The following is a 17,623-nucleotide window of genomic DNA, read 5'->3' as shown; positions in this document are numbered from 1 at the left end:
AGTACCCTTCATCCTGAAACACCCTGTGGACTCTGAGCCCTCTCACAGAACAGTCAGAAGTTTCAGGAATGAGCACTCAGTGGAACTGCTGCAGCCTGCTCCATGGCTGGCTCTCATATCATATTCTTGGCTAAGAACGTAGAACCAAACTCCTACTCAAAGTGCTGCAAAACTGCCAATAAACGTAGAGGTCTGACAGGACCTTAGTTTGAAATATCTCTTTCCCAGAAACTCAGCTACAGAGGATGCAGACTGCACCTGTTTCAGACATCAAGGGCTTGTGTCTTTCACAACAGGTGTAATTTGTGAGGCTACCAGCCATGTTGTGATGCAGACCCAATAGCACAAAATTTGGATCATATTGTTTCAAAAAGCCCAATCTTCCTCCCCACCAGGGCTTCCTCCAACCACCACCTTCTGGTCTCTTCACAAGCCTACAGGCACTTTTCTTACATAGCAGCTGCCCTAGTTCATCTGTATTTGCCTCACACTTCTTCAGGGCACCTCTTGCCCCACCTGCACTAGAGCTCTCTGCACCCGACAGCACACATCTGACCCTTTGACTCCTTTCTCCTGCTCTTTCTTTACATTTCAGACTTGGTTGCCTTTCTGCTGGCCAGCTGAATTATCCAGTCCTTTTTGGCTTCCACTGTGTTTGTATACAACATAATTTGGTTACTGGAGAGTAAGAAACTCTCAAGAACTTTAATAAGAAGTAGGTTTCCTTCTTTCATGCTAGTAACAAAGTGCATGCAGCACATAGGAGACCCCAGCAGCTGTGGGAACAGATGATGAAGCCTGTTTGCACCTTAGAGCTGTGCAGCCTTTCCCCACATCAACAAACCCAGTGCAAGGACAACAAGCTCCAATTCTAACACCAAAGCACAATGTCATGACAGCACCTGAACAAAGCAGCAAATTCAAAACAATTTCTAGCCAAAACTAAGTTATTAATGGAAAACAGAAACAGAGAAAAGACAGCATTTCATTCAAACCTTTTCCTACAGATCACAAAATCAAATTCTTCACAGGTTAGTATCACTGCATAAGACAGTTAATCCCTCAGCAACACAGAAAGGAGAAGTCCCAGAGTGATGACATTTTGGGACTTGTAGGTTTTCCACTGCTACCATAAACCACAGCTTCTGAACTCATCCCAAGTGAGAAGTGCCACCACACCCAAACTGCATGTGTGATGGTTTTATTGCATTTAATTTTACATAGAGAACCATAGACAGCACTGTAATTTAGATACTAAAAGGGAATAACTTAAGTGTAGTGCAGAAGAGGAAGCCACAAACTGGATGCGTGTAGGACACTGCTGGTTTTATGCATTACTAAGTGATTTAGTCTGAAACACCCATTTGAGTACATGCTTAAGCTTCAAGTCATCCAGAGCCCAAATACTCTTTGGCAGCTGTATCTAACCAGTAAGAAAGTCTCAAGTCTTGATCTGCCACCATGAACCACTCTCCTGCAGTGATAAAAGCCAGGTATCACAGTAGCATTCAGGCAAACACTCCAGCGTTGAACCTTCAGGGCAAGTACTGCACACATTTCTAACAAAATTAGCCAGGATCCTGAAGGGCTATGCTGATTTGGAAATGTCTCACCAACAATATCTTTTGGTGGTGTTCCAGGTAAGACTCAGTCAAGCACCATAAATTCTTGCACATATTTTACACAAGGTTGGGCCAACAGACACCAGTCGACCTACCCCAAATGTAAGGTGTTTATTTTGAAATGCTGCCAGGCAGGTTGACTTCACCAGCACAGAAAGATAACTCCGTGAGATTGAGCTGTCAATACAACAGTGGCAGCAGCTCCTTGAATGCCAACTCAAAACACACCCACAATCTTCAAGGAGAGTCACCATCCAAGAAATCATACTCACAGTTCACTTGACTGTGCATAGCACAAACAGATAACATTGCTCAACTCCACCCAGGAAATAAAACAGCATCACCCCTCTCAGAAACACAGTTCATGGCAATACCAGGCTTAAGTTACTACTTAAAAAAAAATAAAATAAACAGAACAGACCTTCAGTCAAAGAAAATCAAATAAAACTGCACCAGTTCACATAGGCCAAAATCTGTCCCAAACTCTGACTAGCAGCACACTGGTATTCACAAACGGGTGAGGCTTCTTTGCCATTTGAACTCTTACCTTTCCAACACTTGGGAGATTAGATTCATCATTAATTTAAATACTGGACACAGTACACTGCCATTGGCATTTTTTTCAGCCAGCAAACCACTTGAGAGAGTACTGAAAGGCCTATTATGAAGGCCAATTGCTATCCTTTTCTTGAATGACCACATGAAAATCAGTGACTGTTCCACAATGGTTTGAAAGGGCCTTTTGTCTGAAGGAAAGGACAAGGAGTCACAAAGTATTGCAGATTCAATTGTAACTCATAGCTTTTGAAGAAACTGCAGAGCTACAGTTAAAAGAAAACCAAGAAAAGAACAAGCTTTGAAAATGTTATGCCACAATCCTTTCCTACTATGTACATGCAGAGCATATTTTTGGTTTCTTTTGTATTATAAAAAGATGGGCTGGCATTCTACATTATTGTTGTTTTACAAGAGAAGCTTAAAACACTTGCAGAGTTTTGACTTTATTCCCAAATCCTAATTAGGGTCTGCAGCACTATTGTATAAACAGAAAATCATCAGGAGCTTTTTCTGGTACATCTAGTAAAAGTGTAATTGTACTGGGATAATAAGTGAAACCATTGTCACTGTTGCTTAATAATCACTTTAGTAATTGAGCAAATTTGGCATTGCCCATGAAGAATAAGATGGCCAATTCAAGAAAAAGACTTCTTTTATACTGAGAAACCAGCATTAGACTCTAAATTTTGAAGTCTGTTTCAGAAGTCCCTCACAAAAAAACGTTAACTACATTTGCCGACAACTTCCCAGAAGAAAAAAATGTTTTACTTCTCTGCCTACCCCAATGACACTTCAGTTCCCAGACGGTACACACAAAAGTGCACACACATTGAAAATGGGACTTGCACACACGACTTCATTACAGTTTCTAAACAAGCTTCACATGCACAAACTTTCAGCAGCAATGACAGTGGAAGCTAACCTGAAACAGATTTCTTCTAACCCATACCCAGAACTAGGGACTTACTGCACTTCCATTGGAAAACAAGAGTTACAGCTGACAGACTTGCCCTCTTCCCTGTATGTTCCACCCACACACCATGAAACTAAACAGTCAAAAAGCGTCAGTTTTCACTCCCCAGCTCCTTGCCACATCCCAAAATTTATATTCCCTGTGCTCCCACAATGGCACTGAAGCCAAACAATGTATTTTGCACACACCATTGGTCAAGGTGCCAGTTACATTTAACTCTTCTGACCACCTTATCAAATTACATCAGGCAAGGAGCTGGTCCTTGGCATGTAACAAGACGGCACAAGGGCCAAATTTTTGCTTTAGGAAGCAGCCACAATGCCACTCCCACATATACATGGGAAGTAAAAGTCCTGCCATGACAAATACACATCCTCTCATCTCATGCTCCCCAAAACAAGAGCTTACCATTCTGAGGACTGTAAAAAGACTCCTGCCAATGCAAAGTAGAAGCTAAACAATGCCACACATCTTGAAGCTCAAGGCGCTCAGAAACCCAAAGGGCATAGAGGTGTGACGTGCACAGCCCCTTGTTAATCTCAGAGAAATTCAGTATCCAAATTCTTTGATTTAATAATGATATGGAGCACTGCTTTCAAACAACTTTTAACAGGAGAAGGTGTCCAGTCTAAAATAAAGGTACTTCACTACTGTTTCTTTTTATACTAGAAGAAAACTGTGAGAAAGCTGGTGACACATCTGAGGAAGGCAGGCAGGAGGAACAGAAAAACTGAAGCATTAGAACAGCGCAGAAAAACACAGAGTAGAGAGTAGCATCAGACAGGAGCCATATTTCTCAAGAGCAACATGGACAATAAAATCCTTGATAATAGCTACAAATCAACGACAATTAACTGTTATTTTTCTTCCCCAGATCTTCGTGCAGAGTCTCACTGCCCTTTGGTGTTCTGCTCCAAGTCATTACACAGCTTTACTTTTATCCTCCAGTGCACAGTGGAAAGTGGAGTTTGACCTTTCCTTTAGATTTGTAAAGCACCGCAGCAGATTGTTTTGAGAACATGACTGAGGTGGGTTTTTTTCCTATTCTGCAAGACTAACGTTGCTAACAGTGTCTAAAGAAGCCTAAAACCCAGTCTCTGAAAACACACCAGGAAAAACAGTTCCTTAGAATGACAACAGAGGCCATGTGTGTGGGTAAAAAAGTACACAAACGTAACAGTTTGTGAGAATTAATGCAAAACACATGCTGTCTACAACTGCTGACAGGCACAGGTTTGGTACTTCCATGATCGCTAGAGAAAAACTTGAAGAAAATACAAAACACATTGTAGGCCACTGGAAACTTTCTACTTTCTCTTAAAAACAGGCCTGAATCAATTTCAGTTCCAGACAAGCATTTCCTTAAAATTTGGGAAACAGCAGGAAGGTGTCCTGACACAGCCTCACTTCCTTTTCTTTGAGCATGAAGGACTAGATAAGAATAACCAGTCTACATTCAGAACCAAACCTCTCCTAACACAGGAAGATGCTTGCGTTCAGTTTGTAGGCTCATTACTGTATGTCAGACAAAACAATAATTTTCAAGTACATTTCTTCTCCAGCATCTGCCTGGGCATAAGGACGGTGGAAACAGACCCTTCACTTAAGGATAACCGTGAGGACATTTTGAAGGGTACTTAGTTTAATTCATCTTAATCATAGCACTTTTTTATGCAGTAAATTTCCCGGAGTTGTGACCTTACCTCTTTACACAGTTATACAGCCCCTGACACAGTACAAGCCTTATCTTGATTAGTGTCTCATTACATTTAACAGATCCTGCTGCTCTCAAAGGGCCAAACTCCTTCCACTCCCCTAGCACAATTAGAGGGAGAACACTTACAGCCCAGCACCAGTGCTCGGCTCCAGCAGCTTTTAGTGGCGCCTCACTAAATTCATCAACCTGTTCTGACCTGGAAATCATTCTGCATTTGCACGGTTTGACTGCATTCACAGAAACAATTGTGGCAAGGGCACGGTGTCCTGCTCACAGCACCTTGAAGACTCTAGTTAGTGGCATTCAACAGGTTGCCATCCAGGATTTCTTTCATGGACAGTGCAAATACATTCCTAGTTAACCTGACATTCTACATGCAGCAGTCTTTTCCACTTTCTGTGTAAGAAGCTTTTAGTTTACCTTCTTTAATCACCATGTTTTGGAAAAAACTTCATAACTGCATGAAGAGCTCAAAGAAACAGAAGGAAATGCCTCTTGCATGCACTGGTGATTCAAATTTAAAGGTTAACAAAAAAAAAATTCCCACAGAAGATCATTAGTTGCCTTGAAGCACATTTTCAAGCTGAAATCAACCAAATCAATCCAGTGGAATGTGACCTGGAATGAAACAGATGGATTTTCGGTGGTGCCTCTTAGTTTTCCTAAAGAAAACAAATCTGGTAGTACAAGCGATCCCCATCTCCAAGTGATGAGGCTGAGGGTGGGGAAGGAGCTTACACTATTAATTTACAGCTCAACAAAGGAGGCATTGCATTCTGATAGAGAATAAGAGTACCGCCAGCTGCCACTGCTTATCAATGAATTCTGCACCTATTTTTTTCACGCATAGTAAAAAAGACAACAAAGACTTAAAAAAAACCCACAAACCCTAAACCAAACACAAAATCAGTTACAAAGAAAAACCCTATCATGTTGGCTGTCTTTTACCTCGGCAGAGATAAAAAAGAACGCCAAATGGGTGGATTCACGCCGAAACAGGAGCTGAGGCACAGCAAGGTCCGTGCCTCCCCTGCGGTGTGGCAGCGCCGGCAGCAGCGCTCCCAGCCCTGCCGGAGCCCCCGGCGGCGGTTCGGGACCGAACGCTCCGCCGGCTCAGCGCGCCGGGCACAGGCGGCCACGCTCGGCGACAGCCGGCTCCCCGGGCACGCAGTTAATCATTTATGGCCGAGGCTGTTACCGAATAGCCTTGAAGAGCCCAGCCCAACCCAGCCCCGCTTCGCCTCCGGAGGCGCCGATGGCTGGCGGAGCGGCGGCCGAGGGGGAGCGGCGACGAGCGGGTCCCGGCGCACGCCAGGCGGGATCCGGGGAACGGGGCTGGCCTGGCTGCGGTCCCCGTGCCGCCAGGAGGGGCCCACCCGCAGCCGGGGCTCGGCGCCGGGATCCGAGGCGATAGAGCAACGGGTGGGGCACCGCGGCAGCCGCACACCTCCCTCCCCGGCACCCCTCGGCACGAAACTCCCGGCGGCCCCCGGCCCCCCGCGCAGGTGCTGCTGAGGGGAGGCGACGGCGGCGCCTTACCTGGTGCGGCCGCGGCGGAGGCCGAAGAGGGGCTGGGGCCGGTGGCGGCCGTGGCACCGCCGCCCTCCCGCGGACACGCCTCGCGCCCCGCCCCGCGCGCCAGCACCGCCCCCGGCCCGCCCCGGGCTGGGCTCGGCGCCGGGCGCCGCCGGGCGGGAGCGGCGGGACCGGCCCGGGGCGAGGCGGCTCCAGGGCGTCCTGGGCGCTCTGCGGGCCGGGCCGGGGGAGCTGTGAGGGGCGGAGAGCGGCCCCCAGGCGCTGGGCACATGATTTGCGTGTGCCCCGCTTGCCACGCACAAATAAAGCATCCACGACGCGCGAGGACAGCACTGGGCCTCATGTACGGAACTAGTCACGAACTTCCCCATAAGTGAAAGTAAACAGGCGACATCGGTCACCAGATGCATTTCAGCCTCGAGATGACCGAGAGGGGACTTCGTTAATGTTTATAAATATTTAAAGGAGGAGGGGGGTGTGTGCTATGAGGATGGGTCAGGCTCTTCTCGGTGATGCTGAGCACAAGAGGCACCGAGCAGAAACTGATGCACAGAAGTTCCACTTGAACCTGACAGAGAACAACTTTACTGTACAGTGACCATGCATGGGAACCAATTGCCCAGAGGCTGTAAAATTTCTCTCTCGGGAGATACTCAAGAACCATCTGAACATAATTCTCTGCCTTGTGCTGTGGGATAACCCTGCTTGAGCAGGGAGGTTGCCCCAGATGACCACGGTGATCTCTTCCAACCTTATCCATTCTGTGATGCTGTAAATCTGTATGAATACTCATGGCAAACAATGCGAATATAAAAATTTACACAAGTTTTTCAGTAATCAGTGTTTGAAAACACCACCTAAAAGGTGCAAATAAAATACAATCAGGATTATTAACACAAAGATTAAGAAGCAATAAATAACTATCCACTTAAATTTAAACACTAGAATGCACAGGTACAAACATACACTTGGAATAAAATACAACCAACCAAAAAAACCCAAACCAATCCCCCCTCCCAAATTCCATAAATAACTACAAACCAGATTTACTATCAGCATTGGTGTCTTACACTGTCATAAGCATTTCCCTTAACCCAAACACAGTTCTCATTTTTGTTAGCAATGATTGGCACAAGTACTGGAAAGTCATGGTGTTCCCTCTCAGAATGGCTGCATACCTCTTTCCCAGCTGGCACAAATGGGACCTGCTTGGTCATACCACACCTCTGTTTGATTCCCTCCCCTCAGCCAGGAAATGAACTTTCACCCTCACAGGTTGGAGGCAGCACTCGAGCCTTACTGTTTTCAACCAAGGATTCTGAAACTGCTGCACTGAAAATCATTCAAGGTGCAATTTATAATGAGAACATTTCCAACGCACCCCGCAAACCAGGCAGAGCTGGCAGTGTTTCCTCCTGGCAGGGAACCTCTGCAGTGGGACAGTACAAGGCTCACTGTGACCACAGTGCCCCAGGACACTGGGCACTTTCTACTCTGCTCAGGCACGGTGCCTTTGTGGAGTGAGGATCTGTCAAATGCACTTGTCCACCTGCTGCAGAAAGCTGCGCATGAACTACATAGCCAATGGTACAGTGCAGCCACAGGTTGAGAATTATGTCTGCAATTGGAATCATGTCTTTAAAACTATTCAGATCTTCAGTAAATGCTTGTTTATTTTAAACAACGTAACTTGGAATATCCAGGCTTGTATTTGCATAAGGAGAGTGCTCTTTACAGTAATGCCAACATTTGTCTGCACCCTGAGCTGTATGAATTTTGCCTGGGAGTTTTGGAAATTATTCTGAAGCTCAGAATAATGGTAGATTATATTCATAAAACAAGGGTGCCACTGACCTTTCAGCACAAGAGAATAGATGTGAATCAGGGACCTGAGATTCATCTAAAGGAACACAGTGGCAACACACAGGATGAAAGGCTCTAAAGGCTTTACAAATTATATTTGGATGAGGGAGAGCAGGGAGAAAGAGAATGTGGGAAAAAGAAGAATGAAAAAGGATCCTGCTGTTTAGCTCATACATAAACTGTATGTGTCTAGCCAAAGGTCACTCCTTTTATTTTCTCATTAATTTCAATGACGGTAAATGGTATATGAAGAACAATCTAAAAATAAGAACAGCCAGAAATAGCTTAGGGTTTTTGTGTGACAGCATGGCAGGAAGAAAAACCCAAACTGAAACTTCATTCCAGATCTTTACTTCTGGCTTTTGAAAAAGTAGTGACTTAAAGTTAATTATTTAAGATGAACTGTAAATCTATTTAGAGAAGTTAAACAAAAGTGAAGTGGTCTACTTTTTAATGTATTTTCCAATAAAGTTATATACTCTGTGTACACTGAAATTAATTCCTAAGGGGTTTTTTGTCATCTACTGCTGTTGTGAGAAATGGTGTATATGGACAATTTTGAGGGGGAGTTTTCTGGATTCTAAACACAAGTGGGAAAAAAACCCCACTAAGCACTAGGCAGCTCTAAACAAATAGAGGAGGAATAACAGCTTTGGGAAGCTTTCAGGTGCATGCAAAAGCTGACACAAGGAAATTGCCATCCACAGCAACTGAAAGTAGAGGCTGAAATAGGAACATAAAAGGGATAATGTATGTTTTGCTGTGGGGGTCATGAATGGCTGCCTCAAACAAATCTTCAGGCAACGGGAGCTCTTCATACAGAGACTGATACAACATCTGCCAACCTTTTTTTCCTAGGGAATAATGGGCCAATATCTAGAGGGCGATCTACAGACAAGATGACACAGATTCTACAGCAGCATTGAAAAGATTTTAGCATTACTCCACCAGCTTTTTAATTTTTTGCAGCAAATGTGCAAATCTGCATTGACTTGCAGCATGTTTGACTGTATGCTGAGCTTACATTTGCAAAAAGAGGACACCAGCTGCCCAGGGTTTGATTCTCATCTTCTCTTTATGCCAAATAGCAGTATGAACCTTGTGGTTAACACATGTTGTAGTGGTTCACTTTCTGTGTAGAGGTTAGTAATTGATAAAGATAAAATGATAAGCAACAACAATTAAGCATCCCAGCTAGAACATTTGGGCTATATTAGAAGTGAGATGACCTGCTCAAAGCACCAACTTTGGATTTTGCATTAAATCCTTAGGTCACTTTATTTCCTGCACAACCATGGTCATATTTCTGCTGTGATCCCAGACAACTCATTTGATTTCTCTCGGCCTCAGTTTGCCATCTGCAAAGAAAGAAAGGAATTTCCAGCACTCAGTGTATATGACAAAGATTAACAGATATTCCAGGTGTAACTGTACAATGTAGTAACTTTGGCAGGAAAGGTGTCTGAATGATTTCTTGCTCACTTGCAGCCTCCCTGACTCCATCCTGGCACTGTAATCTATTATTCTATTCAGTTTTTGAAACCTACCCACAGTCCAGACCTCTGAAATGACCTGGGTTAAAAATACCACATCGCATCCCTCGTTCTTTAAAGATTTTTAACTGAGATCCAGTTGTTATTAAAGCTCCAGCAGCTGTCATGAAAAGGGCCTTGAAAAGTGTCATGTAATACTCTAACATCAGATAACGAGCTGCAGTAATCCAGAGGGATGTCACAACACAGCCTTTGTAAAGTCACTGTTTTTGAAGGGGAAAAACACCCCTCACATATGATATGGGTTCAATATCTGGTCCTACTTGATTAGTCTTGGGGCTAGGGATGGAAGAGGGGCCAACTGAAAGCAAAGGTAATAGGACAATTCCACAGGGATATATTTTATCTCATCTCCTTCGCACACCTACTGCTCGCACAAGACTGACAGACTCCAGTGCTTCCATTGCATCAGTAACACCACATCCTCTTGGACTGCTTCTTGGCAATCAGCTTTAAGGTACTGCCTGAAGCAGCTCACTGCTGGTTTTCCTGGCTACAGAAAAGAGACAGTAGCAAAGAAAGAAGTGGCACAGAGAACTTCTCAGCTGCAGAAATAAAGTGCAGGTTTTCTGAGTCCTGCCCAATGCACTGACTACAAAGCCTCATCTCCTGCTATTTGGTGAGGTCTGTTGCCTCCCCAAAGGGACTGTGTGCCATGTGCAGCAGCAAAAGGAGACCATGGAGCAGGGAGGAAAGGTGTCTGGAAGGGAACTGAGGTGTGTTTCTCTAAATATGTATTAATTTGTTGGTTTCAATACCAGAATCAGTGATTAGGAGTTTGTTAATTGGCAACAAACTCAATCAATTGAAGTTCTCCTGGCTTAAAACTGTTTCTGGCTCACAACAAGGGAAAATTGATTCAACACAAAAACTTGGAAATAAAGTAGTACAGTCACAGTGATCTGGCAACAGATCTGAGGGTGAAGATATAGAAAACAGCAAATTACAAGTTGTGCAGCAATTGCTAATCTAGGGCATAAGTATTACAAGGGTCTTTTAAGCCAGAAGAAGGAGTGATAATAACATTTTATCCTGGTTTTTGTTAACAGCAGTTTAAAAACTGGAATGTTAGTGTAAAGAAGTTCAAAGAGAGAAGTTATTAACAGGAATACATCTTCAGGAGATAGGTGTTTACATGCTTGGCTTATGAGAAAGCAGCCAAGCAAATAAAAGACAGAGGATCCTTTCAAGGGACCTGGGTGGAATCCCAAAGAGCATTATATAGACTGTAAGCATGGAAAGAAGAAAAAGAAAATTCATGATAACTATCAAAAATTCTGACAGCCACAGTGGACCAAAGCCCTAGAGAGGCTGGCTTCCTGCATGTTATCAGAAGAAAGTTGTATTCAACATTCAGAAAAAATTTAGAAATAGAAAAGCCTCTCCACTCGCCTGTGCAATCCCAAGCAAAAAAAAAAAAAGAAGGACGGCATCTTTTTTAGCTCTCAAAGCAGGTCAAATTCAGAAAGAATAATTCACAACCCACACATAAGTCAATGGCCATTATGTTTGCTCAGACAAGACCTGAATTTGATTAAGTGCCTATGAGCATGCAGACTATATAGTATATAAAAAAAAAAATCTGGTTTGCAATGAGACTATTTATATCAAAGTTAATTGCAATTGCTTTTCTGAGATCTCACATTTGGTTAAAAATATAAAGTCCCCAAAGGACTGTGACAGTCCGAATGCAATATTCTAAGAAATATTCTTATTTTTATGTGTTCTTTTTTAAAGATTAGCAAAGAGGCTGGTTAAAACCTTCACAGAAACATGCAGCTGAAAAAAGAACCTGAGCATTTTCTGATTCCAGAAGCAACACAGCCGTCCGTATCTTGTGGTGGCTGATGTCTCAGAGTGAGTGGACTTGAGCAGGGTGGTAAACACTTAAGAATGACTGAAGTTCAAAAACAAACCAAAAAAAAAAGCCTTGAGCTCACTCTTGTAGTAAATGGGAAAAAAGTGAGGGAAAGCTTGGAAAAAATCAGCATAATAGTGGGCTTATTGTTGAATTTGAAAGCTTCATTTTCCAACGGTGTCCCTTTTCTGGGAAGTGGCACAACCACCCTGAAAGCACTTTCTATAGGGATGATAAATCTGTGGTGGAGATTTATGCACATTCAGATTAAGTCAGGAAATCAGTAATGAAAAGGATAATTAAATAGAGAGACAAAAACCTAGAAGAAAAATTACCAAAAGCTCCCAAAACAAACACAGCTAACAATACACCATATATATCAGGTCCTGGGATTCTGACTCTGACTTTGGCATCCATTCTTGCTTGAGCAACACACAGGGTGAGCAACCTCATCCTCTTCCTCACTGTGTTTCCCAGGACTCTAGAGAAGGGCAGTCTGCAAAGCAGCAGATTCTGTGCGAGCAAGATGAGGCTTGGTATCTTCAGTCCTCTCTTTGTTTCTTTTGCACAAGCTCTTAATTCATCAGTAGGTGGAAAAGCATAGGAAGAAAAAAATATTCTATACTTATTTACAGAACTGTTTGAGGCCACAGCACTCCTGGCCCTGAGGGAGCATCCAAAAAGGAGAGGAAAGATACAGGGACAACTCTCAGTGACATCAGTCAATCTCAAAAAAATTCCAAACAAACAAGTTAGCTGCAAGAGTTCCTGATAATGGCTTGCAGTTCCAGGATATTGAAGCTGGGTTAATGCTCTCTTTTTGAGGAGTCCCACCATGCATTCAGAGTGCTGGTATGCACTCAGTGCTAAAGGGACAGCCAAAGAGGTACCTCTGGTAGCAGCTGGGGTAGACTCCTGCTCTCTGGTTGAACTGGACCCTGGGCTACAGAGGCTGCTCTCTCTCACTGTTTAGCTCCAGGCACGCAGCTTGAGTGCCTAAGGCCGCAGCCTCAGGGCCTGGGCTGTCAGGGGAGCTGTAGGTGTCCCCCTGACCCTGCAGGAGCCTTCAGCCCCAGATCACTAGACTGAGGTGCCTGCAGTTAAACTGTGAAAATCCCCAGGGCAGTGATGACTTTGTCACAGTGTTGTTTGTGTTACTTTCCTGCCTGTAAAGAAAACTGCCCTCAGTAACCCAGAGGCACTGTGCCACTGTCTGATCTAGCAGCTTTATATTCCAAAAGGGCTTGGGCCACCTCAAAACTTCAGCAACAAAAGAACAGGGAACTTCCACTAGCTGGTAGCACTAGCAGATTGCTGTCCTCTGCTTGGTACTGTGAGGAGAAAATCAAGAGTTCATAAGCTAAATGAGAGCTTTTGAACATTACAGTCTCCATTTTACAACCAACAGGCCTGTCTTTCTAGGAACAACTAAATGAGGGTCTGTGAGAGCTGCTTTTGACAGAGAAGTCACTTCTTCCCTTTTGACTTTCAAAGATGTACAGCCAACTCAGAGTGTTGATGTTAAAGCAAACACTGACTGAACAAAATTGAGCAAAAAAACCCTTCTCTTTTTTATGACTGTAACTCTAAAACATGAAAACTCAGTACTGAGTCATAGTTCAGTGTGCAAACTTCTCCAGCTTTAAAGATATGGTGTACAAATGCTGCAACTGTGTGACAATCTTTAGTTTGTGCACCACGACTTTTAAATTAATAAATTAACTTTCTAAATGTTGTTCCACTTCTCTAAAGTGGATTCCGTCCTAGTGTCTCATTAATCTCATGTGGGAACTAAAGACAGATGAAAAAATTGACATCTAAAGGACATGGATCTGCTTCCAAGTTTCGCAGTGCAAGATGATCTGTAGTAGAAACTATTTACAATCCTTTCCCTCACACCACTGGACAAAAAAAAAGCTCCACAAAAAGTGCAGCAATTCCAATTTCTGCTTCAGAGTTCTGTTCTAGGCAGTGTGCAAAATGCTGCTTCAGCCCCTGCCCTACTCTCCTTTCTGCTATCAAGAATTTACAACAGTTTGAACTTTTTTCCATGGGGCTGGATGAGCTTATAGATGACAATTTACTTTCTGCTATTAATATGCCAGGCTCAATTTAAACAAAAATCTCCATGCAAAAAACACCATGTCATTTACTAATACAAAGCAAGACAATCTCCCTTAAACACCAAATCTGACAACCAAGTATTCCACTGCCATTTGGAGATGTATGACAGTTTAACTACACTTACATTGGTGCAAAGAAAAAATGCATATAACAGGCAGCCATGAAAAGTAGGGACCACACTCCAGGATTGGCTTTGCATGTGGATATTACTCTGGTCTCCTTCACATCAAAAAGTCATCTGCACAAGATAATCCTAGCCGGAAGGGAAAGGCGAGCAAAAATATTGAGTGCTTTGAAGTGTGGTTTCAAGATCAACATGAAACTTATCTGGGAAGTAATGTAAATAACAAAAGTGGCACATTTAAATTATGATTTAACTACTAACTCAGGGAGATTATGGTTGATACAATGACATGTCTGACAGAATTTGAAAGAAGGGATGCTGCACAAGCAAAAACATATAATCAAGTTGGAAAAAATAATAAAGGTAAGTACTATAGCTTTAGTGTTGTTACACAGCATACAGGGAATTACGGGACAGTACTAAAACATATTAATTACAGAAGAAACTAAAAGGTATCAAATCCCCAAGGTCTGATCAATCAGCAGAGTGCTTTAGAAGTCCAGTGATCATAGCAGAAAATATGTGAGCAATGTGATTCAGAAATTATCAAGGTAACTTAAGGTTTAATATGGAATAATGCCAAGCATAGATTTGGTTTATCTCAGAAAAGACTAAAGGAAAGCTCCACAATGTAGAATCCAAATTCCTCAAAAGCAAAAGGAAAGTGTCCCCAAGGCTCTGCACTAGGAAAGCAGCGCCTCTGTTTAACAAGGAGAGAGGCCCAGCTCAGAAAGCGCCTCACCCATGGCTGCACAGGAAAGCTGTGCGAGGACTGAACACGGCCCTCCACCAGGAAACTTACCTTATAGTGGCTGTTGAAAGTTATCCTAAAAAAAAAAAATCTACTTAAAACAACACGCTGACTAAAAAGAAGAACAAAACCCATCTAGGTGGAGTTACTTGATTTAATACACAAATACAGCCTGCTATTCTTAAAGTCCAGAAAGAACTCTCTCATGGACTAAGAGAAGAGGGAAAGAACATTAAAAAACCTAGAAGACAAAACTGAAAAGGGAGCTATATAGATACAGATTCAGTATAAAAACCCTCCAACTTTGGGGTCATCCTTTGTACAAGTGTCTTACTTCATGTGACAGCATTGAGACAATACTTCTGTAGTCATGGTGCCCAAATCATCTACGATGTAATGAACTCGTACCATTTGTGACCCAATTTATTACACAAGAATATAACCCATTATTAATTATAATCATTAGGTTGACTTAGTATTTTTTTGAGAAAGATGATATTATTCTATGCCAGAGTACATCTCCCTGAAGAATACATAAGGAGTTAACTCACACATAGATGGATATTGTTACTTATCAGCACTTCACTGCCATTACCATGGCAGCAAGGCAAAGACCATTTTGTTCTGCCCCATTCTTCCCTCAGAACTGACAGTTCGCTTCCAAATACAGAATCTTAACAGAAACTAATGTCTGAGGCCAGATTTTGCATTGTGTCCTGAAAGCTCAATCTGATATGAAGTTTAATGAAAAGGTGGAACAAAAGGCTGTCGTTTTGTAAGCCTAACTGAACATTAGGAGGCTGATTATGCTGTTTGCAGTACAACGTGCATAAAAAGAAGCAAACAAAACTCAGATCAAGCATTTTCTGGATAAAATGTGCCCCAAAAACTATCTGCATCTTCTTTTGCTGCTCACAGACAAGTGCAGGGATCAGCATGCTGCTTCTGCCTACAGGCCACCTATGACTGCCAAGAAGGAACACGTACAGAGAAATTACAATGGGTTCATCAGAAACACGTGGAAAACAGTGAGTGGAGTGCTCCAAAGGAGTAGTCAAGAACATGTAACATGCCAGCCATCATTACACTTCACATCTGCATATCCAGTACATTATCAATATTAATAGGACAACTGGTGCATGAGGAGGCTCTGGGGCATCAGAATTGCATTTTCTGATTTATTCTGACACTTTAGAATTGGTCTAAAGAATAAAAGACAAAGGGAAAGTGCCACAGACAAATAACCTAAGGAATATGATCACTTTCTAGCTGGTTCAGGCTCTTTATCTGACTCCATAAAGGTCTAAATATTAAGAAGTCATTGTGACATTAAAAAATTCCTCCACCAATCCCCTTCACCAAAGCTTCATGGATGAACAACTCAGAGGAGCTCTCCTGCCATTCCTGAGTAGAAACAATTTGGATGAAATACAGAAGGCAGGAGAGCAGGGCTTAGTGAAACAGAACTCTGACACAAACAAGCATAACAACTGGAAGGGAAGGTTGAGAAGACAGAGAGATGCAGGGGAAGCAGAAGGCAGCAAGTCTTACTCTTCTGAACAGGAGGTTCAGAGTGTGTGAGTGTGAACATCATGAAAGATCCAGATGGTGTTCTCCACCCAGCAGGGTAGTTTGCTCATGTAGGTCTTGGGAGACAGTTACCTGAACAACCTGTTCTCTCTTGTAAAACCTGTCATGTAATCCAAGTTTATCCTGCTGAGCTGACCACAAAATAACAAAGTACTTAGCTGTTCCCCCCCTTATGTCACAAACACTGTATAAGCTGTGTTTTGTCTACAGCAAAGTGAGAGTTAATACCTGCACAGGAACAGAGGCAGACAAAAAGAAATCAAGAAAAGGGATAGAGTGAAGCTGCAGGCTGCAACAGTTATGCCATTTGATTCCTAGCTGTAAATAAACCCTTTGAAGTAGAACAGGTTTTTTTATGTTAAAAAAGCTGCTTTTCAGTCTGCCTCACTGTTTACAGTAGCAAAAATTACTCCACTTGAACTCCAAACTGGATATTCAACATTGAAAAACATAGCGGAAAATTTATGTGCAGATCCCCATCATTCCCCCAGCTCCTGTGCCACATCCAACACTTATTAGCTGCAGCAGTATTAAATCTTACAGTTACAGGTGATCTTGTTTTGTAGGCATAGTTCAAAAACTTTACCTTCATCCCTACAATGAATGGTACAGCCTCACAGTGGAAAAGCCTGAATTAACTACAGAAAAAATTATGTATCGTTTCTGTGAACCTCACGTATTGAAAAGATCTTCAAGAGCCACAAAAAAGAATATCCCATGTGAACAAATAAATGCTGAAGCTGCTGAGCTGGGTTTCAAACCACTCTCCTCTCTCCTACACCTCATTAAATTAGACTATAAATACCAAGGAGAAGTGCAAATGACTTCCTGAATGGAGACTAAGTTTGCACCTACCTGAGGAAGCTTGGCAATTTTGCCAATCAAATCCACATAATTTATCCTTTTGTTAAAACCAGAAAGTTGAAGGACAGGAGACATGTCTAACAAGAGCTTTCAAATTTATGGGTAACGTACACACACAACAGGGGGAGAATGTCATTGTTATTTTCTATAGATCTTTCTCTAGATCTTGCTTCAGTATTTAAAGGGTTCACCCTTGCTACCTATGAGATCACCAGGACTTTGGAGATTTGATAGCCCTTATATCAGTATCAAAATTCCCAAAGTTTTATATTCTCCATGAGAACTAATGAAGAAGGCCTCAACTAATAGTTGCTGTGCATTTGTGTTTCTGTAACAGCTGTAAGTTAAGAGTTGCAAACTTGACTATGTGCAATATCAAACCTTAAGTCCCAAAAGTACTGAGCTGTAATAAAACAGGCTGGAAAGCAGTTGTTAATTTAAACTAAATTATATAAAGGAACAGCTCCATTTCCAAGAACAAAGCCCCAAA

At 42.6% G+C, this 17,623-nt stretch overlaps 1 protein-coding gene across 2 annotated transcripts in view; it reads right to left on the bottom strand.

Annotated features, from left to right (window-relative positions):
- SPATS2L (spermatogenesis associated serine rich 2 like) overlaps nucleotides 1-6,504 on the bottom strand; it is a 75,601-nt gene extending 69,097 nt beyond the window's left edge. The window contains exon 1 of one of the 2 annotated variants that reach the window (XM_030951811.1): nucleotides 6,410-6,504. The gene's annotated coding sequence lies outside the window, so the exon portion shown is untranslated. The remainder of the gene's footprint in view (nucleotides 1-6,409) is intronic. The other variant, XM_030951812.1, reaches the window with a different exon arrangement.
- Between the last annotated feature and the right edge of the window lie 11,119 nt (nucleotides 6,505-17,623).

Source organism: Camarhynchus parvulus, chromosome 7 (genome assembly GCF_901933205.1).
Source record: "Camarhynchus parvulus chromosome 7, STF_HiC, whole genome shotgun sequence".
NCBI lineage: Eukaryota > Metazoa > Chordata > Aves > Passeriformes > Thraupidae > Camarhynchus > Camarhynchus parvulus.
This window is presented reverse-complemented; position numbering and strand designations above follow the sequence as displayed.